Genomic DNA, 11,860 nt, shown 5'->3' on the forward strand with positions numbered 1-11,860 from the left:
CGGCTAGAGATAATGAGATGAGTGTTTTTCGTTCTTGGGACTAAACCACAGTTAAACTAGAACTGTAATCGGTATCAACTGATCGTGTTCAAATAATGCTGCTGAGAAATCACTGAACTTGATTTTATCCAGTCTGTGGACGTGACCCTAGTGATTACTGTTAGACTGTCTCAGTGTCACCTGCAAAACAATCACGTTTTAGAAAAGAAAAGAAAAAAAATCCACTTTCAAAGCTGCTTCATAGTAATGAGAACGTTGATAGAAATGTAGTGGAATAAAAAGTATGATATTTGTCTTTCAAATGTAGTGAAGTTAAAGTCATAAGTTGCAAAAAAAAAAGTACAGATACACAAAGTGTACTTAAGTACAGTACTCAAGTAAATATACTTCAATACTGTCCACCTCTAGATAATACTAAAGCTCTCCTCCAGATTTCATCTGTTCACTACTTTTTGCGGTCCATTGAGAACAGACCAAAAAAAAATCCTGGAGCCGTATACATATCCAGATTTGCATCAAAATCTAATCAATTGTTCCTTGGCCAATGGTCCACCTTCCCTCCAAGTTTCATCCAAATCTGCTCACTACTTTTTGAGTTCCGATGGGAACAGACAAAAATAAAATAAAATCCTGGAGCCATACACATATCCGGATTTGCATCAAAATCTAATCAGTTGTTCCTTGGCCAATGGTCCACCTTCCCTCCAAGTTTCATCCAAATCTGCTCACTACTTTTTGAGTTCCGATGGGAACAGACAGAAAAAAAAACGAAGACAAAAACATAACCTCCTCCATTGCAGTTGGTGGAGGTAATAACATGAGAATGATTTAAGTCTTATAACCTGTCATGAATGTACAGGTGCCTTGGTCTTTTTTTAATAATTCCTATTGATGCAAAATATATGCAAATACATGAACATATTTGCATATAAAGTTTTGAAAGGGAAAAAAAAACAACACGCACTGCGACAGTTTAATGTATTTCTTCTGTGCTGAAATCTCATGGGTATCTGCTCTACATGTTAGTGTCTCAGAACACCAGCTGGGAAGGTTGAAAATTTCACATCCCTCCCTTTTTTATGCAAACGAGACCTTGTCCCTGGAGTAATGCCAAACATGAGCAATGTGTTCTGGATATGCAGTGATGATGCACACCTGGGGATTAGAGGTGACCTGAGACCACTCGACCCCAGTAACGGCCGGGTCTCACACACGTACCGAAAACAGCAGCCCAGGAACCATCCTGAACCAGCTCTTTAGCAGAATCTTTAAAGTGCCATTCCACCATTGGATGTATTTTTTTGGCATAAAATACAATATATTTTATGACAACATGACTAGACAGAGAAATCTTTTAGCTTCAAAATGATATATCAAACATAATTTGTTGACAACGACAAGTATATTAATTTTGTGACCAAAGTCACCTACCCTTTTAATTTCCGCGCGGTAGTGAAACGTGATGTCATCGGCAGGTTCCCCTTCTTGTGTACCACATCACGTGTGACGTGGCACAGATTATCAGCAATGGCGGATAGAACGTGATTGTCAGCTTCGGAAAAGAAGCGAAGGAAAATAGCAAGTGATGCCCAAAGGAGACGGTCGATGGTGAATATCGGCACAGCAATCGACAAGTGGAAATCGCGTTCTATCCGCCATTGCTGATAATCTGTGCCACGTCACACGTGACGTGGTACACAAGAAGGGGAACCTGCCGAAGACATCACGTTTCACTACCGCGCGGAAATTAAAAGGGTAGGTGACTTTGGTCGCAAAATTAATATACTTGTCGTTGTCAAAAAATTATGTTTGATATATCATTTTGAAGCTAAAAGATTTCTCTGTCTAGTCATGTTGTCATAAAATGTATTGTATTTTATGCCAAAGAATACATCCAATGGTGGAATGCCACTTTAAGCTAGAACATGTTCAAGCATTTCACTTTTTTTTTTTTTTTAAAACACTCAACCTTCTCCAGATCCGTCTTTAATAATTACCTGGTATTCATATGAAAGAGGTGCAAAACACCTTTATCTTGGCTGGTGGTGAAGTCCTGAGGCGTGTTGAGGTTTTTGCAGAGGAAATGGAGCTTTATTTCAAACGGGATGGAGCCTTCAGCACTGAATTTCCTCCACCGATTAAGTAGAGTAGCTCCTTCATAGGGATGTGATTTACTGCTGGATGGGGCGTGAGCCCCTGCTGTAGATACGAGCAGTACGCTGAGGCCAAGTATGGAGCACTGAGTGGACATAAACTTCATTCCTGACCATCGTACAGCTTTTGGATTTGACTGATTCCAGCGACGGCAGATTTTTGTTTGTACAGGAAGCAGATATGTATACTAAGAAAGAATATAACACTTGCAGGCATGCTGTTATAAGAAAACTAACTAGTGATGGAGCCTGATGTGAAGTAGCTTTAATATTTCCATCCTGAAGCTGATTATTTTATGTGATGTCTACAGCGCATCCCAAATGCTTTATTCCTCTTATACTACAGCAATTCGCCAATGTTTACAACTTTTTATGAATTCAAGAACATTTCATTGGTCGACGAAACAAGATAGTTCCTGTCAGCACTTAATAAAACTGCTATAAACACTTGGTCCTTCACTTACTGACCGGCACCAAGCACTGACACTGAATTCTCTTTTCATAAACGTTAAAGAGAATATTTAATCTTCTTAGAGGAAACATCACCATATCAACAATCATGCATTTTTCTTTAACCCGTTTTTTAAAAAATTATTATTATTAGATTGTGTAGGCCTCGTCCCTGTGGTTGTTACTCAAGAAACGATAATGTATTAGAGACGCATTACTACAAACGTATGCTTTGAATTAGAGCTGGAACGACTGTCGGAGCTGCTGTTCTAGAACGTTAATCATCATCATCTGTGCTATAAAGATATAACATAATAAAACATAATATACTAGCATTCCAGGATTCTTATGGTTACAAGGAGCAAGAGCACACGAAGGAGTTGTACGACGTAATTGTTTATTCTCTCTGCATTCACTGGATATGAGCAATCGTGCGCTCTGATTGGCTACTCTACTACTAGGATATCAGCTCATATACCGTGAGTAGAGAAAAACAAAATGGCGGAACGTGTTGCTGAACCAACCGAGGACGAAATAAAAACTCCCCAAAATTGTAATCAAGTATTTAAAGGAACAGTCCACCGTACTTCCATAATGAAATATGCTCTTATCTGAATTGAGACGAGCTGCTCCGTACCTCTCCGAGCTTTGCGCGACCTCCCAGTCAGTCAGACGCAGTCAGACGCGCTGTCACTCCTGTTAGCAATGTAGCTAGGCTCAGTATGGCAAATGGTATTTTTTTGGGGCTGTAGTTAGATGCGACCAAACTCTTCCGCGTCTTTCCTGTTTACATAGGTTTATATGACCAGTTATATGAAACAAGTTCAGTTACACAAATTGAAACGTGGCGATTTTCTATGCTATGGAAAGTGCGCGCTATAATGACAGGCGTACTAACACCTTCTGCGCTCTTCGGCAGCGCATTGATACGGAGCTCAGATATCAATGCGCTGCCGAAGCGCGCAGAAGGTGTTAGTACACCTGTCATTATAGTGCGGACTTTCCATAGCATAGAAAATCGCCACGTTTCAATTTGTGTAACTGAACTTGTTTCATATCACTGCTCATATAAACCTATGTAAACAGGAAAAACGCGGAAGAGTTTGGTCGCATCTAACTACAGCCCCAAAAAATACCATTGGCAGTGTTGCCAGATTGGGCGGTTTTAAGTGCATTTTGGCGGATTTGAACATATTTTGGGCTGGAAAACGTCAGCAGTGTCTGGCAACACTGACCATTGGCCATACTGAGCCTAGCTACATTGCTAACAGGAGTGACAGCGCGTCTGACTGACTGGGAGGTCGCGCAAAGCTCGGAGAGGTACGGAGCAGCTCGTCTCAATTCAGATAAGAGCATATTTCATTATGGAAGTACGGTGGACTGTTCCTTTAAAAGAAACAGAAATAGCTAAAAGAATATAGCCCCCCCCCCCCAAAAAAAAAATCGCCTGTTCCACACTCCAGCCCAGTTGGTGGCGCTAAGGCATCTTTAAGTTGGTTTGCCAATCGCCAAAAAAAAAAAAACGAAAGATGATGATGATCCAAAAAAAAGCAACAAAATATAGAATGGAAGTATTTCATGGTGAGAATATATCTTTTTAATTTTTCTAGAATTATCGCATTTTTTCATAAAAATACATTCGAAGCGGAAATTATTTTGTCGGACGTTTTGTATGAAGTTTTTATTTATCGAATTTGTAAAAAAATAAAATAAAAATGCTCTTTTTCCCAAAATCCAGTGAATGGAGATATAATAAAACAGTTATTCCACTCAATCTCGTCGTACACGGCTTATCAGCTCACGCACGACTCGATTTCGTGGAATAACTGATAAATAGATGTAGGTTGAGTTTTGCAGAATATCATGATTTAATTTTTGTTGAAAACTGAGTTTTTCTGTAATAAAATCATGATGATGGCTCACCGGTTCTCTACAGTTTCTATGTACAGTAATGATTTGGTTAAAAAAAAAACCCACTACAATAATTTGAATCACCACCAGCTGGATGTGATTCGTTATGTCTGTATGATTTGCATAAGTGTAACAGATCATTTGCTGATTTTATGTGAGGTTTATTTTTATTCAAATACAGAAATAAGGCCATCCCCAGCCCGCTTTCCAGTCCTGTGATTGTATCAGCACTGATTTTGCCTCGTTTCTTTGCCATAAATCAATTCCTGTCTGTCGACGACATGAAAAGCCCAGAGTAGCGCCACAACGATCTGGGAAGAGAGGCTCGTTTTTGGCTGAGAAATAACGAACTGGTTTGGTTGTAGCACCTGATGGCACCTGCGGGCATTCGGCTACTCGCTTTCTTCTCCTAATTACAGTGGATTAGAGTGGCGGTGCCATAAAAAGCCAAAAAAAAAGCCAATTTAGATAAATTATACAGTAACGGGGATAATAGAATAAAACACAGCAGCTTGACATGCTATACATAACACACCGTAAAGTTGTCAAGGACATGGAGGCTCATGGCCTGGAATTGATAGATGCACAGAGCATGTGTGTTTGGCCGTGTTGTTTCCAGTGGCTACTTAAATGAGTAATGGTCAATAGATTATAATTATGAGCATGCTTAAAAGAGTGTGGAGGTGTGTGTGTGTGTGTGCCAATGAGCCTGAGCCTGATTCGCATCCAAAGAACATCTAGAACCTCAATATGTATGAGCGATCACAATGGTTGCAATGGATCAGCCTAATCAAGGCCACACACACCGTACTATGGGTGAAGCTGCACATACAGCATGGCTATGATAAATGTCAGGAGATTACATCCTGCCTCTGCTATAAGCAAATTTAGTGTAAGGAAATAATGAGGAACGGCTCGGACTGAAAGGGACGTCAGGCTGTGGACGTACACAAGGCCTGAATGAGATAAGATGCCAGAGGCTGTTTCACTAGTCCCACTGCTGAGCTACACACACAGACACACACACATAGATGCCTTGCACAACCTGACATGCTTTACGACGGCGCACACCCTCACTGGGCCCATTTACGGATTCCTATCGAATAAAAAAATCATTTCAGCTCGGAGGCTGAGGAGACCAAAAACAACAAGCAGTGCTGCTGCTTTTCTCTGCCTCATCTATAACTCACAAAGCCATTGTGTTCTCTACACAACGGCCTTTGCTTTTATTTCATTTTGATATCAGTGGCAATTCAAATCAGTAGAATGCTTTTTTTTGGTTTTTTTTTTGGATTAAAGGAGAACTGAAGGCAAATTTTTTATTATCAAAATTCTATTTCTCATTTTATTAAATATACAAATGCATTTTTGACAGCTATTTTGTCACTGCTATAGCAGGTTATGAGTGTTTTGAAATACGCTATGTAATATATCAGTCCATATGTCAAAGCAATGGCCGTACACGAGATTCGTCGAGACCCGTGCGAGACATCGTAGGACGGAAGTAAAACGTACAGCGGAAATCAAACCCTGTGTCTGAAATCGCTCACTCGTTCACTACTCCCTACTCCCTATATAGGGAATTACTATATAGAGGACTATATGGTGAGCTCATTGGTAAAATGAAAAAAAGAAGAAAAAACCCACTTTTGGACGCTAGTCCGTCACGCTGGTATTTACATCGTTACTGTCGCACAATTAAAACGTGCCAGATCAGTCGGCTGGTGGGTTTCAAAATAATAAATACCTGCATGGGTTTTTGTGATAAATCCATATTATACTGAGCGCATTTCCCACATTAATCAATACAAAGTACCTGCATCTTTCAGTTCCTTTAAATCAAGGCTGAATACTTTCTTCTTTGCCGCTGCCTTTTAATAAATCAAATTTGAGACTTTTAATTTGATTTCTTTCAGCGCGACCGCAATGCATGATAGGATGTATTGCTTTCGTTAGTGACCATGTACACTAGTTTTCGTGATGCATTGTGGGATACTTTGAGTGCACTATATAGGGTGTGAATAATCCTCACTAAGGTTTCGGACAGCGCTACAAAATGGCGTCCCCACTATATAGTGCCCTATATAGGGAGCGATTTCGGAGACAGGGAAAGTGACCAACATCTGCCAACGTTGTCAAAAGACGCGTGCGCCCTCTTTCGAATGCTGATGTAATCAAGCCGGAAGTTTTAATAATAATAAGTTAAATTTATATAGCGCCTTTCAAAAAACCCAAGGACGCTTTACAATTATAGACAAGGAAAGAAAAAATAAATAAAAAGATAATTAAAAATAAATAAAAAGTAAAAAGTCCACCAAGTAGGGGTCAGGATGTAATTCCCGTGGTGTAGCAGCCACAGTCCCACCAAAAGGCGCACGAAAACAAGTCCCACATCTCCAGCACCGCCGCCGTGACGCCGTCAGCAACATGACTCGAACACCACGCCGTGGATCCACAAAGCGAGCAGAGAAGCACTGCCACACAGAGCGCTGGTGTGTCCCAAACCGCCTGCACAGCCGGCGCGACACCACCGAACAACATCGCTCGGAACATCACGCCAAGCGTTAAAGCGCAAAGCGCTGGACAACCATGATGTAAAATGAGCAACAAGCTCACTGCAGTCCATAGCTAGGAGCGCAGGCATCGCCCACGGCGAACCAAGGCCTGGAGGGAACCGACGCCCAAAACTGGGTTCGGAGCTACACCACAACCGGCGGACAAAACACTCAAACAAACATCAAACTACACAAACACACAGAAAAAAAATAGAAAAAGAAATAAAATAAAAATAAAAAAGCTCCGGTGAGAAGCGGCAGCCAGAACGCACACGACGTTTTGTTTGTTTTGATAGCAGTCAGGAAAGTTTGAAAAAAGTAGGCAGTAATCGTCATTTAAACTCATTTTTGTGCAATATTTCGTTTGGAAAACAGTTTTCAAAATGGCGGCACTGACACCTGGCTGACACTTCACGTTTCGAAGTCTCGCACAAGTCTCGTGAAGATCGCGCGGATAAGCGACGCCTGCCGTGGACCAAACGAACTACATTCAACACGGCTAAAAACCGAACAGGCCGATAAGTATAATATTTAATTGCAATTAGTTGCCAATACGAGTCACGATATAAGGTTACTAAAACTGAAAACGTAACTGATTAAGACGTTAAAGGAACAGTCCACCGTACTTCCATAATGAAATATGCTCTTATCTGAATTGAGACGAGCTGCTCCGTACCTCTCCGAGCTTTGCGCGACCTCCCAGTCAGTCAGACGCAGTCAGACGCGCTGTCACTCCTGTTAGCAATGTAGCTAGGCTCAGTATGGCCAATGGTATTTTTTGGGGCTGTAGTTAGATGCGACCAAACTCTTCCGCGTTTTTCCTGTTTACATAGGTTTATATGACCAGTGATATGAAACAAGTTCAGTTACACAAATTGAAACGTAGCGACAGCGCATTGATACGGAGCTCAGATATCAATGCGCTGCCGAAGCGCGCAGAAGGTGTTAGTACGCCTGTCATTATAGTGCGGACTTTCCATAGCATAGAAAATCGCTACGTTTCAATTTGTGTAACTGAACTTGTTTCATATCACTGGTCATATAAACCTATGTAAACAGGAAAAACGCGGAAGAGTTTGGTCGCATCTAACTACAGCCCCAAAAAATACCATTGGCCATGCTGAGCCTAGCTACATTGCTAACAGGAGTGACAGCGCGTCTGACTGCGTCTGACTGACTGGGAGGTCGCGCAAAGCTCGGAGAGGTACGGAGCAGCTCGTCTCAATTCAGATAAGAGCATATTTCATTATGGAAGTACGGTGGACTGTTCCTTTAATTAAGAAATAAAGCAAGTTTAAAAATGACTTCAGTTCTCCTTTAGGACACATTTGAAACTGTATGAAGTAATACAGCTGAAGCGCAGGAATTACGTCTTCTTGCTATCTGATAAACATATATATATAAAATTTATCAGAAATTATATTCCAGTATCTCAGTACAAGTACTGACCAAGACATTTCATTTCCCCTGAAATGACTTCCTTGAGAGTGAAGTTTGCTGCTTTTCACTTCGACGGTTTTCCTCTGCAACACATTATGGTTTGGAGATCATTATGAAAAAGAGGAAGACGTTGTTCCTTGGGCTACATTTCAGCATAGTGTACGAGAGAGAGAGAGAGAGAAAAAAGCCATAAATCCAAAACAAAGGTATGCCATATCCATCAGCCTGGCTGTTGGACATATCCACATATCCAAGCATGTTTGGATATTTCTATTTTTTCGATTTGCCTGCGCTATTAGTCACCAGGTTTGGCACTGGGTGGGTCCCTGTTGAAAACAGACAGAGCTCCCATCCCAAATGCTAACAGCTGATGAAAGGAGCCTCTGATTTTAAAGAAGCCCTGTATGATTTAAGATGAAACAGAGATCTCTTCAGATCCTACAGACTGTCCTGCTGAGCGACATAGACATGATGCTGTCCTCAGCTGCGTCTGCTTGTCTGTCTGCGTGAGAACATCTGGTTGCCACTCTGAGCGTGTGAGCATGCGTTTCAGGGTAGAGATTGGTTTCAAGGGTTTACACACCAAACTGTTGGCCCAGGACCTTACAACCAATAAACATAGGAATTATCGTATCGTTCCTACTCCTATCGAATTAATAGCTCTTGCGACAAGTAGCTTAGCGAGTTACTCTATATCCTAGCTCTGAATGCAGATCAAATTTTCTGATGAAAGTCTAATGCGAAACGTTCCCATAATGGCAGACACATGATACCAGATAGCAGTGGTAGCAATAAAGCTTTATGACTTTTTTTTTTTTTTTAACAGGGTGCTATTTATTCAGAAAGCAGGCCTGGGGCGGACATGTGCTCCCTTTGATTTAGATGCATGTTGGTACAAATGGAAAGAGAAAGCAAGAAGGATGTTGCATTTTGGTGGCACACCTCACAGCCTCTTTCTGTCCTTCTACCTTCCTCCATCTTTCTCTCTCCCCATCCCCCCACCTCCTTCCTTCCTTCCTTCCTTTCTCTCTCTCTCTTTCGCTCTCTCACACACACACATATTCTCTCACTCCTGCTACCCCACCTCCCTGTGGATTCCCCCTTCTGCACCACTGTGCCCGTTAACAGACCCTGGCCTGACAGATTTACCGCCGTCGCTCTGCTATTGGCCGCCAGCATGACAGGGCTGATTTAAAGCTGCCTCCTGATTGGTTGGCGAGTGACAGGTGGATTTACGGCTACGCTGTGATTTGACGCCGGGTGCCTTTGATGTGAGTTACAGCACAGTTGCTTATGGGATGCAGAAATGGTGTCAGGTTTCAATCGTTAAAAAGCCTTCTCCCTGAGGGAAGGTGCAGGGTGTGCACTACATTCCTGATCTCATGAGAGGAGCAATGAGAGAGAGGCAGGGGGAGGAAAAGAAAGAAAAGAAAGAAAGAAAGAAAGTGGCTGGATGATTTAAACCAGGAGTCATTCTCACGTCTCTGTACTTTTGCACATTAACTTTTGGAAAAACATCCCTTTCACAACACCCAAACTCAAAGAAAACATTGTACAGGACTCCCTGTGCGCTTGGAAAATAGTTGGGAAAGACCTCTGGATGTGTTCAGGCTCCATGAGAGATCATTTAGATGTCAGTCGGGGGCAGTAAAATGCCACAAAGTAATGGTTCCCAATCCAGGTCCTGATCAGGCTTCAGGGTCCTGCATTACACATCTGTGTACATCATATATAGACACACACACACATGTATTTATGTTGGAGATGTTGTGCACATGCTCACACTAGTTCATAAAATGTCTGACGTTAGAACAGAAAGTTGCCTTGAGCATACACACCATGACACTATCACACACCTACATCATCATCATCATCATCATCATCATAAAAGATATTCAGGCCTACAATGTTAAGCAACACAAAATTCAGGACAATACGATGAGTAAAAGCAACATAATAATAATAATAATAATAATAATAATAATAATAGGGTGGCACGGTGGTGTCGTGGTTAGCACTGCCGCCTCACAGCAAGAAGGTTCTGGGTTCGAGCCCAGTGGCCGACACACAGCTCACAGTCCAAAGACATGCAGGTTAGGCTAATTTGTGGCTCAAAATTGACCGTAGTTATGAATATGAGTGTGAATGGTTGTGTATCAGCCCTGCGATGACCTGGCGACTTGTCCAGGGTGTACCCCGCCTCTCGCCTATCCATAGTCAGCTGGGATAGGCTCTAGCTTGCCCGCGACCCTGCACAGGATGAGCGGTTACGGATAATGGATGGATGGATGGAATAATCTCATCTCATCTCATTATCTGTAGCCGCTTTATCCTGTTCTATAGGGTCGCAGGCAAGCTGGAGCCTATCCCAGCTGACTACGGGCGAAAGGCGGGGTACACCCTGGACAAGTCGCCAGGTCATCACAGGGCTGACACATAGACACAGACAACCATTCACACTCACATTCACACCTACGGTCAATTTAGAGTCACCAGTTAACCTAACCTGCATGTCTTTGGACTGTGGGGGAAACCGGAGCACCCGGAGGAAACCCACGCGGACACGGGGAGAACATGCAAACTCCACACAGAAAGGCCCTCGCCGGCTACGGGGCTCGAACCCAGGACCTTCTTGCTGTGAGGCGACAGCGCTAACCACTACACCACCGTGCCGCCAGATGGAATAATAATAATAATAATAATAATAATAATAAAAAACCCTGCTCAGTGTTTATTTCCTACTTGTCATCTTGATCCAAAATGATCATTGTACACTAGTAGGCCTGCGTTAGTTAATGAAAGTGACGTATATAGAGGAAAAAAAGATGTAACTGTTGTAGATTACTGCAATCACGGACCGTGAATGAAATAGAAATAAAAATAAAAAAGTCTCTTTGAGTTCAGTACTGTTGTGTTTTTAATTAAAAAAAAAACACTTTTTCTACTGTACTATGACTACTGAGACTATGTGATTATTTATACACAACACGACACTCATTAAAAAAATCTCTAACATATATATATAAAACAAAAAAAATCATTCACTGATGTTCATTATAATAGAAGCACAAAACATACAGCATCGACATAATAAAGTGTAAAGTTCTGTATACAGTTATATATTTATGAACTACATTTTTTAAAAAAATCATTGCTAAATATATTTATTGTTTTTAATTCACTATCAGGCCTATGACATTTAAAAAAAAAAAAAAGGTATGCAGTGTGTCCAGGAAAAAAAAAAAACACACTAAATATGAACTGATGTTAACAACACGACTCTTTGACACAGCTTCAGCGCAACTGTGCTTGGACTTTAGTATGATTGATGCGATGATACTTTGATACAGG

Source organism: Neoarius graeffei, chromosome 13, assembly GCF_027579695.1.
Source record: "Neoarius graeffei isolate fNeoGra1 chromosome 13, fNeoGra1.pri, whole genome shotgun sequence".
Taxonomy (NCBI): Eukaryota; Metazoa; Chordata; class Actinopteri; order Siluriformes; family Ariidae; genus Neoarius; species Neoarius graeffei.